Raw genomic sequence first — 17,062 nt, 5'->3', positions numbered from 1 at the left:
TCTAAATACTGTAGGTGCACAGGCAGGCTGAAAAATGAACACAGTGATGACTGTATTGCTAATTATTATGGTAGTAGTGGTGGCATGGAGGTTGCTGGGGTGAAGAAAATTTTTCATCGCTCTTCACAGTGGTATAATGTTCGCTATGTCAAATATCTGGGAGATGGTGACTCTAAAGCATTCAAAGAAGTTTTGGAAAGCAAACCATATGGGAACAGTGTAAATATAAGCAAACTTGAATGTATAGGACATGTGCAGAAGAGAATGGGTGCCAGGCTGAGAAGGTTAAAATCAGTTATGAAAGGGAAAAAACTAGATGATGGGAAAACCTTGGATGGCAGAGGAAGATTGACTGATTCCATAATAGACCACATTCAGAACTGCTATGGCCTTGCAATCAGGCAAAATACAGGCAATCTTGAAGAAATGAGGAGAGCTATATGGGCTTTATATTTCCACACCGCATCCACGGATGAGCATCCACAACATGGTTTGTGCCCCAAAGGTGAAAACAGCTGGTGTAAATACAATAGGGGACTAACAACAGGAGAGAAATACATTCACCACCACAGTCTACCATCAGCCATCATGGCAGAAATAAAGCCCATTTTCAGAGATCTGGCTGACAGAAGTCTTCTGATGAAATGTCTTCACGGAAAAACGCAGAACCCCAACGAGTGCTTGAATAGTGTGATATGGCATCGTCTCCCAAAAACAGTGTTTGTCGGAATTAATACACTACATTTTGGTGTGTATGATGCTGTGGCAACCTTCAATCTTGGAAATATAACTAAATGCCAGGTCCTTCAAAAGTTGGGTATGTGTGTTGGTTCCCGTACGGTACGTGCTATGTTCTTTTCAGATCAGCACAGACTAAGGCATGCTGATAATATAATCAAGACATTAGTGAAAAAAGCAAGACAGGTGCAGAGGGGTGCCAAAAGAAGACTTGAAGATGATTATGAAGACTGTGAAGGGGGTATTAGCTACGGATCAGGAATGTTTTAATCTTCTTTCTCCGTTTCCCGTAAGTTTACTTTTTACTTCATCTAGGAACATTATCTCAGGTACTGGTCAACCTAGAAGTCTGAAATTTTTATGACGTAGTGACATAGGTCCCTATTACATACTGAAACAACGATTTTTTAATTACTTGATTTACAAAAGACTTAGGGGTGATAGTCTAGTAAAAAGCGATGGAAAAAATTTACTTAAAAATAAATGTACAATATCTCTGTAAGAAAATACTTTGACAATAAACTGTTGTTTCAGTATTGTTGTAACATATGAATGCACATACAGTAAAATTTTTACCTCTCTGTCTCCAGTAGTTTGTGAGAAAATGTTCCCTATAGTAGGCATATATTAACATTGCGGGGATAGGTGATTCCGTATCCCCTTAAGGCGAACGCTGGGATGGTTCCTTTGGATAAGGCGAAGTGATTTCCTTAACGGCTCTTTCCAGTCCGACTCCAATGTTCCTTTTGTCGACAGGAGGTTAAACTAAACCTTCCTCTCTTCTGGTTGTGTTATTCCTTGTGTCCGTTCGGTAGTAACTGGAGGGAAGCTGGTTACAAATTCTGATTCTAACCTGGTGGCACGTTCAGATAACCTACTGGTTAAGGCGACTGCACTGAAAAGTAGGAAGTCTGGGTTCGACTCCTGGTCTGGCACAAATTTTCAATAGTCACGACATTTTCGAGCTCCTGGAGGTAATGTCTCTGTGCCTGTACTGTATTATATTGTATTGTACTGTACTGTACTGTACTGTACTGTATAGCTTTATCCTTTCATCCATCATTGCGTTTGCAAGACTAGCTTTTCATTCGTTGAGTCTCTGGCAAACCATAAAGGAAAGTGGGACTGCAGCCGGACACGAAATACTTGAATAATGTATTTGAATCTACGTCTTTTATTCTTTTTAACACGTGCTACTAGTTTTGACACTAAATGGTGTCATCAATAGGCCCCAGGCGTAACCTGCATGCCACAACCGTTTTCATGAACAACGAATAGAATCGTATGCACCGGGGCAAAATGAACTGGACTCTGTACCTTCCGTGGCAATGACAAGCCCAGCATGTTCAGATGACCATGCTGGGCTTCTTAGGATATTTCTAGGTATGTCATCGTACAAGAAGAACAAAGCGTAAATCAGTACATTACAGTCAAGTCAGAAGACAATCTCCTGCAACTTGCGACTTAGATCGGGATCAGGGTGTTCATTCCGGCATTGTCTAGCGCCTGCAAACTGGAGACTGCCACGATGAATTGCAGAGTGGCAATGTCAAAAGCTGCTATTGTGTTCTCAGTTGTCCGTTGCATGTCCCTAGACTTGTCCCAAGTGTCGAATTATGGATAAAATGTATCAAACATTCTTCATTACTGGAAGGTGCATGGCCTTTGTGACAAGCAGTACTTCTCTCATGAGTTCTGTCAGCTAAGGCCATCCATTCCACGTAGTTCCAAAGCATGCAAACTATTTCTTTGATTTTAAAGATGCTGCTGAAACACTGTTGTCAATAAAGGCGTGTAAGATCACCAAATTCAACGAGATCAAAGAGTGTCATATTCATCCATCTCAAATGGCTATTAAAAATTCCTACTGTGAAACAGAAAAATAAAAAAAAGTGAATATATTCAAAAGCGGAAAGAGCATGGCTGATGTATCACATACCGCACTTCATCCGAAAGAGCAGTCATGCTCACCAGTTGTAAAACAGAATAACCTGTTTACGATGCTGCCATTTCTTTTTAACAGCAGAGGGAGTTCTACAGTGAATTTTGCAACATCTGATTCCATGAGTGGAGTTGTGTAACAAACAAAACTCAATACGAAGAGATTTTTTCCCTTGAATTTCATTTTGTTAATCTCTTGTATAAAGTTGTAAAGATATGAGAACTCAGGTCCCGTCAGATCCTGGTATGGCAACGTTCTTCATAAACTATTTATTTTCTTTTTTTTAATCAAGGATAAGAACAGCCAACCGATTGTACAGATTTTATTGCCCTGGCCCTTTCCCAATACCGACTAAAGGTATTCTCATCAGAGTAAGTTATAGTTATTCTGATGAAGATACCTTTAGTCGGTATCGAAACCATGTCCGTGCAATAAAATCTGCGCAATCGGATGGCTATTTTAACCCTTCATTAAAACTTAAATATGGTTGCTGGACGTCAGCTGTTTCCAAGATATTATTTTCTCATCTGTACCACTTTTTGCCATGATGACATCGACAGCATAACTCTGTAGTATCAGAGTACATTTTCAATTTTTTAAATATAAAAATAAGTTATGTACAAACGGGGATACACTGTTTTTCTTAGGATCGTAGCAGTTTGGTTTTGCCCATTGTAAAGTATACCAAATCTGCTCTGGAAGCGTAATGGCATTACTTGGAAGGAAGACGACGTTATTTCTCGCGAACCCTTCTTCGGTGTATTTAGAGGATCCGTGTTCGAAGGAGACTGGTGACCATTACGCTGCCACCACCGTAAAGGTCACGTAGGGATTATGAAAATGAGGTACGAGAGTTTAGGGCACGTACAGTGGCATATAGACAGTATTTCTTCCTCTCGCGCAATACGCAGATGGAACAGTAAAGGAAATCGACAACTTTGGTACGATCTAGCCTCGCGATATGTACTGCGGAGTCTATAGGTAAATGTACACGTCGAATGAAGAGAGTGGCTTGGAACGGCAGTGCTGTGCGACGCGCTTCCGTCAGAAGGCACCGGCCATACGGATCTCTTGATGGAGAAAGCCAGCTGGGATCACGCATTGCAGGCAGTCCGCCCGGTGTCGACGACTGCCCGCTCTCTTGGACGGCTGCGCGGCCAATTAGCCAAACACCCACCACCCACCGCAGCGCAGTACCTGCGTACGGCCAAGCTGTCCTGCGACGGTGCCAACCGTTCATTACAGAGCTTTACGTGTCGGCGCCGTCTCGTTTATGCTTTCAAGACATGTTTCTGATATCAAAATCTACATCTACAGAGTCTGCAAACCACTGCGAAAGCATGTCAAACGGTACTCAGTGCTGTACCACATTAGGGTCTCTTCCCGTTCCAAACGTGTACAGAGGGTGGTTAAATACCTGTGTGCGCGTTGTAGTCTAGTCTGATCTTCGCGGGAGCTTTACGGAGAATAAGAACCTTCAACATCGCAGCGCGTCAGCAATCGTTGGTTAATATATTAAAAAACTAGAAACCCGCCTCGATTGCGAAAAAAGCACCTAGTGTTAACCTAGGTTTCGGCGTAGATAACTACACCTTCTTCAGAACAATAAAACCCGCAATTGCCTAAGAAGAGCCGGCCGGAGTGGCCGAGCGGTTCTAGGCGCTACAGTCTGGAACCGCGAGACCGCTACGGTCGCAGGTTCGAATCCTGCCTCGGGCATGGATGTGTGTGATGTCCTTAGGTTAGTTAGGTTTAAGTAGTTCTAGGGGACTGATGACCTCCGATGTTAAGTCCCATAGTGCTCAGAGCCATTTGAACCATTTTTTTGCCTAAGAAGACCTTTGTCAATGATTAAAAGAACACCACAGCTATACATTTATAAACGAAAAAAAGGAAAACACAAACGGTACATACGTACAAAGTCAAAACCACTACTTAACTTAATGGTGTACGCTCCACCTCACACCAGCCTATGTTCGATGGGCCATGACCCGCCATATCGAACATAGGCCGGTGTGAGGTGGAGCGTACACCATTAAGTAGTGGTTTTGACTTTGTACATATGTAGTGTTTGTGTTTTCCTTTTCTTCGTTTACAAATGTATAGCTGTGGTGTTCTTTTAATCATTGACAAAGGTCTTCTTAGGCACTTGTGGGTTTTATTATTCTGACGAAGGTGTAGTTATCTACGCCGAAACCTAGGTTAACACTAGGTGCTTTTTTCGCAATCGAGGCGGGTTTCTAGTTTTTTAACATATTTACGGAGAATGCTAAAATATGTGCAAGATTCTTTCTTAAAATTGCCTGCTGAAATTTTGGTAGTAGTCTTTCCGGGAATAGCTGATGTCAATCTTCATGCGTCTGCCCACTCAGGTTTATTAGCATTTCTGTGGCGCTCTCGCTTGATTCAAGCAACCTGTGACCGTTCACGCTGCTCTTGTTTGTATCCGTTCAATATCCCCTATTAGCCCCACACGCTTGAGCAGTATTGTAAGATAGGACACGCAAATGTTTAGTAACCCGTCTCCTTTGTAATCTGAATGAATTTTTCCTGTATCCCACCAATGAAACGTAATCTTCCAGCTCCTTCACCCACGACTGAATTTATGTCAACCGTTCATTTAGGTACCTGTATGATTCCAATTGTAATTCACTGATATCGTTGTCATAGAACATCGTTTTTCTGCATTTTTACTTTTCTAAGTATTCAAATCAAGTTGCCAATCACTGCACTACCTTGAAATCTTTTCAAGACACGGTTAGATATTTGTACACTTTTTTCCAGATAGAAATGTATAGCAGATAGCTGCATCATCTACAAAAAGTCTGACGTTACCATTAATACTGTCTGCCATGTCATTAAAACACAACACTACCAGCAAGGCTCCCGAAATTTTCCTGATCATGCCTGAAGTTACTTCTACTTCTGTCAATGACTCTACATCCAAGATAACATGATGCTTCCTCGCTAACGAGAAATTCTCAACCGAGACAAAAATTATGTTTGATACCCTACATAATCGTGCTTTCGTTAATAAACGTTGGTGTCATACCGAGTCAAACGATTTTCGAAAATCGGGAAATGCTGCATCTACTTGATTGCCTCGATCCACGGCTTTCAGGATGTAATGTGAGAAAAAATCGAGCTTGAATTCGCATTACACGGCTTTCAGGACATCGTGCGAGGAAAGTGCGAGCTTGGTTTCGCACGAACGCTGTTTTCGGAACCCACGCTGGTTACTGCTTGGCATGGATGAGATAATTTTGTTCGAGATTCATCATTTTGTTTGACGTGGACATATTTCATTCACTTTAACTTTAAAAGACCTATTGCCTGGTGACAGCATTAGCGCTTTGCTCTGGAGGTAATGTGACGATTTAAATCGAAGTCGATGTATTGAGTCTGGTCGTCAAGTGATAGTGTGTCACACTGTCCTGTCCTGCGATCTTTCTATTTCGTAGGCGCGTTGAGAATAATGTCGTTTCTGTAAGAGCCAGTCAAATGAAAAAGAGACAGATGTAAAAAAAATTAAATTAACTATTATTTCAAAAGTAATCTCCCTAAAAGTTAACACATTTATCCCACTGTGAGACAACACGGTCAAAGCCTAAAAGCAAAAATGTTTGCTACTGCATACAGGAAACACGATTGTATGCAGGCGTGCACCTCCTCATCCGAACCAAATCGTGGAGAGACCGGGACTGTATGAAGAATGCCTAAGAGTTCCTAAGGACTCTGCAGCGCAGTCGAAACACCCTTGGCAACACATTGGCAGACGTCATTCTCCAATAGAATGATGCCATTCATCAACACGCTGTTCAATGAGTTTTTGGAACACCGCGCCAAATTAACACGCAGCGGTACGTGGACGCTAGTCCAAGTCGAAGAAACGGAGAGGCACAGAACACAAATAAAACGGTTCAAATGGCTCTGAGCACTATGGGACTTCACATCTGTGGTCATCAGTCCCCTAGAACTTAGAACTACTTAAACCTAACTAACCTAAGGACATTACACACATCCATGCCCAAGGCAGGATTCGAACCTGCGACCGCAGCGGCCGCGCGGTTCCAGACTGTAGCGCCTTGAACCGCTCGGCCACTCAGGCCAGCACGCAGAACACAACTCAAGCTATTCTCAACCAGTAGGCAATTGGTTATTTCATGCAACCATCCAGCCGATACACTAGTAATGGCACTGCATCATCCTGTTGATTACCATATTTTTCCTCTGATTCTGACCACGTCCTCACTGTTTTCGCATTAAATTTTACTCGCTTCTGTACCACTAGCACCTTCTGATCTACGTCTTGTATCATGCCTCGCTAATACTGGAACGAAGTACCACTTTCTATGCACTGTACAGTGGCCTGCAGAGCACATATGTAGATGCAGATGTAGAAATGGAAATGTAACTCATTATTTAAGTTGTGAATCCTAGCACTTTGTTATGAAGTTTCATGTAGTCATTGTATATGGGACGTGTATTTGAGACGAGTGTTAGAATCCACAGAGAAAAAGTAACACGGTTTTTTAAACACTCCTATGAAAGCGCCACTGTGAACCAGACACGTTTACATGACACACAAACAGTATGATAACCAAGCACAAGATTACTGCAGGCGTGGAGCCAAAGAAACTTGTGTCCAAGCCATTCTACAACGTCGACCATTGAAAAGCTGGTACGTAAATGCGGTTAAAGATACGTGAAAATAAAATAAGTTTTGATGGGCCTTTACGATATAGTAGTACCTACGAAAAATGTGCGACCCTGCCGAATTTCCGGAACTCGTCGTCTCTCTAAGTGAGCCAGACCCGCATCGAATCCATGCCGCGGATAAACGATCGATGGTCTAGTACACCGATCAGTCTGAGCGTAGTTTTAAGCGGTTTTCCACGCCCTTTCAGGTAAATACTGTGCTACTCCCTGATCTACGATTCATAAAACAGTTACGCAAACGGTTAAAAGGCAGTAACACATAGAAGTACTTACAATTCACAGACGGTGCACAAGACTCCTACTCTCACGTTTAACCGACGTCTGTGACAGCAGGAAGAGCATCTGCTTATAAAGTTAAATAAAACAAACACCGTCTCGGGCCGAACAGTTCTATACTTTGCCTCTTCTGACTAGCATAGCATTCCTACATGGTCATTTACACAATGAAATGAAATGAAATGAACTTACTTCATTCGACGCCACATTGGGCGACTTGCGCGTCGGTGATGATGAAATGATGATGAGGACAACACAACACCCGGTCCCTGAGCGGAGAAAATCTCCAACCCGGCCGAGAATCGAACCCGGGCCCGCTTGCATGGGAGGCCAGCACGTTACCACCCAGCTAAGCAGGCGGACATTTACACAATAACTCAGCCCGATTGGCATTAATGTTTGCATGCCTTCAGTGTCACAAAGTAACTCGTTTTGCTTCACAGCTGTCATTACAAGTGACAAAGTTTAACAGCTCGTTCTTGCCGGTCTTTGAGCGACAGAGTTCTCACAGTGAAAAAACAGCGTGTCCAATACAGAAGTGGGACATTTTCTACGTTTCAAGTCGATAAATGATATTGAAGAGAAGGTCGGAGAGAAAGCAGAAATATCAATTTATATGCCTAGTAACAATTAGTGAAATTGAACTAGGATAAAACCTGCGTACTCTTCGTAACTGACGTCCACTATATAGGAAGGTCAGAAAAAGTTCATTAGGGTGGCGCATGTGAGGTTGCACTGAGAAATATTTGTTAAGAAAAAATACGATATGTTGTGCCGTTTCTGAGTTATTTAGCAAATCAGGTCAAAGCGCGTGCAAATCCAAACACTTGCACGCGCTAAACTGTGGTAATACATAGACATCTGTGGGTCGGTGAGTTACCACTCGTTCAAATGCTAGTTCAAAAAAATGGTTCAAATGGCTCTGAGCACTATGGGACTTAACTTCTGAGGTCATCAGTCCCCTAGAACTTAGAACTACTTAAACCTAACTAACCTAAGGACATCACACACATCCATGCCCGAGGCAGGATTCGAACCTGCGACCGTAACGGTCACGCGGTTCCAGACTGTAGCGCCTAGAACCGCTCGGCCACTCCGGCCCAAATGCTAGTTACCAGTTAAAATATGCCTTTAGAAGCGAGAAATTGAAGCTACGTAATCAAAAGCTAGGTCAGTTTGGTTTGAGGAAACCAAACGATGAACACGATGGGGACATTGTCTCTGTCAGGCTGCTCTAGTTTGCGTGCGCGATGACCTGGTTGGCTAACTTCAATGCTAAAAAACTCGGAAATGCACAGCACAGCCCCCACTGAAACACCCTTAGTTTTTCCGAGCGTCTTGTCTTCTCTTCTTCTGTAGTGGTCAATCCAAGGATTGGTCTGCAACAGCTACAATGGCAGCTTGTCTCCATTCTGTGCGTCTTTCAGCTTTTCTCTTCATTTCTTTATAGGTGTTACATCCCACATCTTTCACGAGTTGATCCATGTACCTCAGTCGTGGTCTTCCTCTTGGTCTTTTTCCCTCGACATATCCCTCTATGATTGTGTTCTGGAGTCCTTTACGTCTTAATAGATGGCCTGTAAATTGCACTCTTCTTTTAACAATGAAACTTCAGAAGCTTCTCTTCTCACCTGCTCTTTCCTGAACCACTTCGTTTGTGACCTTGTCGATCCATTTTATTTTGATCATGCGTCTATAGCACCACATTTCAAAAGAATTTAGCTTCTGGTCTTCCTCTGTCCCGAGTGTCCATGTTTCACACCCATAGTATGCCACACTCCACACACAAGATTTCAAAAATCTTTTCCTGATTTCAAGGCTGATGCTCTTAGATGTTAATATGTTTTTCTTCTTGTTAAAAGCAGCCTTTGCTCGAGCTATTCTACTTCTCACTTCTGCCTTGCTCCTTCCATCCCTGGTAATATTACTACCCAGATAAGTTGGTTGGTTGGTTTGGGGGATTAAAGGGACCAGACTGCTATGGTCATCGGTCCCTTTTTCCAAAGACAAAGAACACCCACAGAGAATAAAAACGAGGAACAAAAGAGATCACAGACGATACAGGACAAGAGAAACTGAGACAAAGACAAGACAAAACGAACTAAAAGCACACAGAGTGTGACGGTGGTTGGCCGACCAGAGAAATAAAAAAGGAAAAGCCAACCACTGGAAACACATTAAAAAAATCAGTTTAAAACCGGAGGCCAAAGGCCAGAATCAACACAAAACAATAAGATAAAAACAGAAACACTCAGAGTAAAGAATAAAAACCCCCTGCCCGAATAAAACGTAAAACTAAGTCAGCCATAGCCGGGTCATCTGTTAAAAGGGCAGGGAGCGAGTCAGGCAGTGCGAACGACTGCCTGAGCGCAGCTAAAAACGGACACTCCAATAAAACATGAACCACGGATAAAACGGAGCCGCAGCGACATAGAGGCGCATCCTCACGGCGCAATAAGTGGCCGTGGGTAAGCCGAGTGTGCCCAATGCGCAGCCGGCAGAGGACAACAGACTCCTTGCGAGAAACCCGCAAGGAGGAGCGCCAAACACCGGTAGCCCCCTTGATGGCCCGAAGTTTGTTGCGTGAAGGCAGGGCGCGCCATTCAGTGTCCCAAAGGTCCAGAATTTTGCGGCGTAGGAACGCCCGCAAATCTGTCTCCGGGAGGCCAACGTCCAGAGATGGTGCACTAGTCGCCTCTTTCGCCAGCCGGTCAACATTCTCGTTGCCGGGGATCCCAACATGGCCTGGGGTCCACACGAAGACCGCAGAGCGGCCGCAACGCGCAAGAGTATGCAGGGACTCATGGATAGCCATCACCAGACGGGAACGAGGAAAACACTGGTCGAGTGCTCGTAAACTGCTCAGGGAATCGCTACAGATAACGAAGGACTCACCTGAGCAGGAGCGGATATACTCTAGGGCTCGAAAGATGGCGACCAGCTCAGCAGTGTAAACGCTGCAGCCAGCCGGCAAGGAACGTTGTTCGGAATGGTCCCCTAGAGTGAGCGCATAGCCGACTCGACCAGCAACCATCGAGCCGTCGGTGTAAACAATGCCAGAGCCCTGATACGTGGCCAGGATGGAATAAAAGCAGCGGCGGAAGGCTTCTGGAGGGACTGAGTCCTTCGAGCCCTGTGCCAAGTCTAGCCGAAGGCAAGGGCGAGGAACGCACCACGGGGGTGTACGCAGAGGTGCCCGGAAAGGAGGTGGAACAGGGACAAGCCCAAGCCCGGAGAGAAGCTCCTTGACGCGTATGGCGATCGGACAACCCGACTGGGGCCGACGTTCCGGCAGACGGACGACTGACTGCGGGAACAGGAGACGATAGTTAGGATGCCCGGGCGAGCTTAGAACATGGGCAGCATAAGCGGCCAGCAAACGTTGGCGCCGGAACCGCAGTGGAGGGACACCTGCCTCCACGAGTAAGCTGTCCACAGGGCTGGTGCGGAAAGCACCAGTGGCAAGGCGTATCCCGCTGTGGAGGATTGGGTCCAGCACCCGCAACGCAGACGGGGATGCTGAGCCATATGCCAGGCACCCATAATCCAGACGGGACTGGATTAACGCCTGGTAGAGCCGTAACAGGGTAGAGCGGTCGGCTCCCCAGCGGGTGTGGCTCAAACATCGCAGTGCATTGAGATGCCGCCAACACGTCTGTTTGAGCTGCCGGATATGAGGCAGCCAAGTCAACCGGGCATCGAAAACCACCCCCAAAAACCTGTGTGATTCCACCACCGAAAGAAGGTCGCCGTTAAGAGAAAGCTGCGGCTCCGGGTGGACAGTACGTCGCCGGCAGAAATGCATAACGCAGGTCTTGGCTGCCGAAAACTGAAACCCATGCGCTACAGCCCAAGACTGCGCCCTACGGATAGCGCCCTGTAGCTGACGTTCAACAGCTGCAATGCCAGTAGAGCTGTAATAAAGGCAGAAGTCGTCAGCATACAGGGAAGCAGAGACAGAATTTCCCACGGCCGCAGCAAGCCCGTTAATGGCTATTAAAAACAGACAGACACTTAAAACAGAGCCCTGTGGCACACCGTTCTCCTGGACGTGGGAGGAACTATACGAGGCCGCGACTTGCACGCGGAAGGTACGACACGACAGAAAATTGCGGATAAAAATCGGCAGAGGGCCCCGAAGACCCCATCCATGAAGCGTAGAAAGAATGTGATGACGCCACGTCGTATCGTACGCCTTCCGCATGTCGAAAAAGACAGCGACCAGGTGCTGACGGCGGGCAAAGGCAGTACGGATGGCAGTCTCCAGGCTCACCAGATTGTCGGTGGCGGAGCGGCCTTTACGGAACCCACCCTGAGACGGAGCCAGAAGGCCCCGAGACTCCAGTACCCAATTCAAGCGCCGGCTCACCATCCGTTCAAGCAACTTGCAAAGAACGTTGGTGAGGCTAATGGGACGGTAGCTGTCCACCTCCAGAGGGTTCTTTCCAGGCTTCAAAACGGGGATGACAATGCCTTCCCGCCATTGCGACGGAAACTCCCCCTCGACCCAAAGACGGTTGTAAAGATCGAGGAGGCGCCGCTGGCAGTTCACTGAAAGGTGTTTCAGCATCTGACAGTGGATGCCATCTGGCCCAGGAGCGGTATCAGGGCAAGCAGCGAGGGCACTGCGAAATTCCCACTCACTAAATGGAGCATTGTAAGATTCTGGGTGGTCGGTGCGAAACGAAAGGCTCCGACGTTCCATCCGCTCTTTAATGGAGCGGAAGGCCTGGGGGTAATTCGCAGAAGCGGAACTCATAGCAAAATGCTCTGCTAAGCGATTGGCAATGACGTCGGAGTCAGTACAAACTGCTCCATTCAGTGATAGCGCAGGGACGCTGGCAGGTGGCCGATAGCCATAGACGCGTCGAATCTTGGCCCAGACCTGCGAGGGAGTGACATGGAGGCCAATGGTGGACACATACCGCTCCCAGCACTCCTTCTTGCCCTGGCGGATAAGGAGGCGGGCCCGCGCACGCAGCCGTTTGAAGGCGATAAGGTGGTCGAGGGAGGGGTGTCGCTTGTGACGCTGGAGCGCCCGCCGGCGATCTTTAATCGCTTCAGCGATCTCAGGCGACCACCAAGGCACAGCCTTCCGCCGAGGGGACCCACAGGAATGGGGAATGGCAGATTCGGCGGCAGTAACGATGCCGGTGGTGACCGATTGAACCACCGCATCAATGTCATCGGTAGAGAGAGGCTCAAAAGCGGCAGTGGAGGAGAACAAGTCCCAGTCAGCCTTATTCATAGCCCATCTGCTAGGGCGCCCAGAAGAGTGGCGCTGTGGTAGTGACAAAAAGATCGGAAAATGGTCACTACCACACAGGTCGTCATGCACACTCCATTGGACAGACGGTAAGAGGCTATGGCTACAGATTGAAAGGTCAATGGCGGAGTAGGTGCCATGCGCCACACTGAAGTGTGTGAAGGCACCATCATTTAACAGCGAGAGATCGAGCTGCGACAAAAAATGCTCAATGATGGCGCCTCGACCTGTTGCCACTGACCCACCCCACAGAGGGTTATGAGCGTTGAAGTCGCCCAATAGCAAGAAAGGTGGCGGCAATTGGGCGACCAGTGCAGCCAGGACATGCTGCGAGACATCACCATCCGGTGGAATGTATAGACTGCAGACGGTAACAGCCTGTGGCGTCCACACGCGTACAGCGACAGCCTCTAAAGGCGTCTGGAGAGGGACAGATTCGCTGTGCAGAGTGTGAAGGACATAAATGCAGACGCCACCAGACACCCTTTCATAAGCTGCTCGGTTCTTGTAATAACCCCGATAGCCACGGAGGGCGGGGGTTCGCATCGCCGGAAACCAAGTTTCCTGGAGAGCAATGCAGAAGAAAGGGCGAAGGCTGAGAAGTTGGCGGAGCTCAGCTAAATGGTGGAAGAAACCGCTGCAGTTCCACTGGAGGATGGTATTGTCCATGGCTGAGAAAGGCGTGACAGGACGGGGAAGGCAGATTACGCCGCTGGGTCACCTGCTGCCTCCGATTGAGCACCCGTGTTAGTGTTATCCATGGCGTCTGAGGGACCGGCGAGTTCTAGGTCCTCAGCGGACGCCAGGATCTCCACCTCGTCCTCAGACGCAGAGGTTGAAGGTTGCGGTGGTACAGGTGCCACCGCAATGTCAGGATGCTTGGGAGCCTTTTTCTTCAACGGCTTCGCACGCTGTGCCTTGGGAGGGTCTGGCTGGGAGGGCCCCACTGGGTCAGTCTCAGGGACGGACGACGACCGTGAAGCCCTATGACCAGCGACCGGTTGTTGCTTCAAAACTTTGCGGGTATCCGCTTTGACACTGGGCAAAGCCTGGGAAGGGAGGGCCCCAAGGGACCCCTTCCTGGCTAGAGTAGCCGAAGAAGCCCTACGCTTCTCCGGCTGGGAAGGGGGGACGAATGTCCCCGATGGTTGGGGTGGTGTCGCTCCTGGAGTAGATGGAGCAACAGAGGGCGAAGTGCTCCCCACAACCAAGGGGGCCGGGTCATTTTGACATAGCTGAGAGGCAACAGTACGTGACGACACGGGAGAGGATCGGACCGCTGTTGCAGCAGCGGCATAGGTGGATGTCATGGGCACAGGATGGAGGCGCTCATATTTCCGCCGTGCCTCTGTGTAGGTCAGGCGGTCCAGGGTCTTATATTCCATTATCTTCCTTTCCTTCTGGAAGATCCGACAGTCCGGTGAGCAGGGGGAATGGTGGTCTCCACAGTTAACACAGACAGGAGGCGGAGCACATGGAGTATCAGGATGCGAAGGACGTCCGCAATCCCGACACGTGATGCTGGAAGTACAGCGAGATGACATGTGCCCGAACTTCCAGCATTTAAAACACCGCATCGGAGGAGGGATATATGGTTTCACATCACAACGGTAAACCATCACCTTAACCTTTTCGGGTAAGACATCACCCTCAAAGGCCAAGATGAAGGCACCGGTGGCTACCTGATTATCCCTCGGACCCCGATGGACGCGCCGGACGAAGTGAACACCTCGTCGTTCGAGGTTGGCGCGTAATTCATCGTCGGACTGCAGAAGAAGATCCCTATGGAATATAATACCCTGGACCATGTTGAGACTCTTATGCGGCGTGATGGTAACTGAAACATTCCCCAACTTGTCACAATTGAGCAACCTCCGTGACTGGGCAGAAGATGCCGTTTTGATGAGCACAGAGCCAGAGCGCATCTTGGACAAGCCCTCCACCTCCCCGAACTTGTCCTCTAAATGCTCCACAAAAAACTGGGGCTTGGTTGTCACGAACGATTCTCCATCAACCCGCGTACACACAAGGTACCGGGGTGAATATTCGCCACTGCCTTCTTTAGCAAGACGTTCCTCCCATGGAGTAGCTAGGGAGGGAAACGATCTCTGATCCAATTTCTTCCCGTTGAGGTTAGACCTCGATCGCTTAGAGACTGCTGGTGGAGGCCCACCAGCGATAGATGATGTACCACGCTTCATTGCGGGTCATCCGCCCTGATGCCACCTACTCCGACCAAGGGCCCTCCCCACGGGCGCCACCCAGCCACAGCAAAGGCCACCTGGCAGGATGGCCATTGCCGGGAGTCCCGATGCCCCAGGGAGATGGGCATCTACTCCTTGGCATACGTGGGGAGTGAACGGCGCAGGCATCAGTAGAGCGATCCCTGTGTTGTCAGGGGGCTACAACCAAGAGGGTACATGGCGACCCCACCACAACGGACTGGCTACCGTGCTGGATCTTAGGTGCAAAAATGGCCAAGGTCGTCGTCACAGTTAAAAGAAACACTGCAGAGTGCAGCGTGGTAATCGCCCATGAGATCGAAAACGAGCGGGACACCATCGCAACGACGAGAAAGACGGCAATAGGTCTAATTGCACGGAGGATACAGTGCACCATGTAAGGTGCCCTTCCCCAATTGGCTCGCTCTTCGGAATAATTTGGATAGATGGAGGTCAAACCCGAGAGGGGACCATCACATAAGGCCGAAACGTTTGAGACTCCTTTTAGTCGCCTCTTACGACAGGCAGGAATACCGCGGGCCTATTCTTACCCCCGAACCCGCAGGGGGCTACCCAGATAAGTAAATTTATCAACTTGTTCAAGCAACTTCGTAAAATCAGTATTAGAAACCGCAAGAATTCGAATGCTAGCCACTAAATTTCATCACTTAAAGGTCTGCAAGAAACAAATTGAATTGTGCTTTAACAGAACAGCCGTTTGTGTAAGGCCTGTTCGTACTTCCGAGTACACGCAAAGATATTTCAAGCACAAAGCGAAAGCCTAGAATCGAGGGATAACGCCGCTCTCTAATCAAGAACACTGTATACGTTGATTGTCCTCACGAACGACGAACCATCAACGCCGCGTACCATAGTGTTGTAGCCATGTCTATAATTGGACGCCGGCGTCCGATAACTATTATTTTGCTCCTTCAAGACGACAGGAGACTTCACTCATACTGTTGAGCTAAGCGTGCCGAATAGGAGAAGCTACGATGGAGAGCATACAGCCTCGATTTGATACATGCGACTATCACCTTCTCAGTTTTACACATCTCATAATGTAAGTTAACAATCATTCTGCACCGGATAAAATACTGTTTTCAATTGGTATACATAGAAAATATACGGTTGTGGGCATCAACATTTCAACACTGTAAAACAAAAATCACGAAAGATCAATATTGACACAATAAATGACGAATACTGATCCAAGATAAATATTAACTTTTGAGTTCAGTACGTCTGAATCACTGCCACACAATCAGTATTCTTTGTTACCTCCATGAGCTGAGAGAACAGTTACATCGTCACGACATCGAATCGAAGACGCTTCCGATGTCTTCCTGCCTTACTGCCGGCCATGTTGCATCACTCCGAGATAATATTTATCTCCTGCTGACTGTAGGGGAAAGATCAATGACCAGTTGCCGAACGACTGTAAGCTAAACACGACCAGTCGGCGACAGCCAAACAGGTTGGCGTCAGAGAAGCTCCCCGCCCGTACTGCGTAGAAGGCAAGGATATTCTGAGCCTAATACGCCTCGGTGCCAGCGGGATGGAAAGTAATCGTCCGTGAAATCTAAGACATTGGCCATCACTACTTCCCGGATGGAATTATTTCTGTTCAGAGCACCTCCACTTTGCACTGCCTCTCCTAGTGTCGGGCATAATGTTCGTCGGGAATGACATTCTGCTGGAAAAACACCCGAACTGTTGCCGCCGAAGGCACAGTGAATGCATGACCACAATGGGTGACATATGGGTAGGAAACCTGACGCATTATCAGAAAGGTCTCGCTTATCTAGGGTGACAATGACTGTTTCATACGCAGTATATGATTGTTTACGTTTATATGTTGAAGCGATATAGCTTATGAATGAGAGGCGTGACTGTGTA

At 47.5% G+C, this 17,062-nt stretch overlaps 1 protein-coding gene and 1 non-coding gene across 3 annotated transcripts in view; both read right to left on the bottom strand.

Annotated features, from left to right (window-relative positions):
• Positions 1-17,062, bottom strand: part of LOC126484009 (3-hydroxy-3-methylglutaryl-coenzyme A reductase) — a 405,549-nt gene that overhangs the window by 63,888 nt on the left and 324,599 nt on the right. The window lies entirely within an intron of this gene.
• Positions 6,705-6,788, bottom strand: Trnas-gga (transfer RNA serine (anticodon GGA)). Its single transcript is given in 2 exon segments — positions 6,705-6,739; positions 6,749-6,788. It is a non-coding gene; the product is annotated as a tRNA-Ser (tRNA).

The sequence above is a fragment of the Schistocerca serialis genome, chromosome 6 (genome assembly GCF_023864345.2).
Source record: "Schistocerca serialis cubense isolate TAMUIC-IGC-003099 chromosome 6, iqSchSeri2.2, whole genome shotgun sequence".
Lineage (NCBI taxonomy): Eukaryota > Metazoa > Arthropoda > Insecta > Orthoptera > Acrididae > Schistocerca > Schistocerca serialis.
This window is presented reverse-complemented; position numbering and strand designations above follow the sequence as displayed.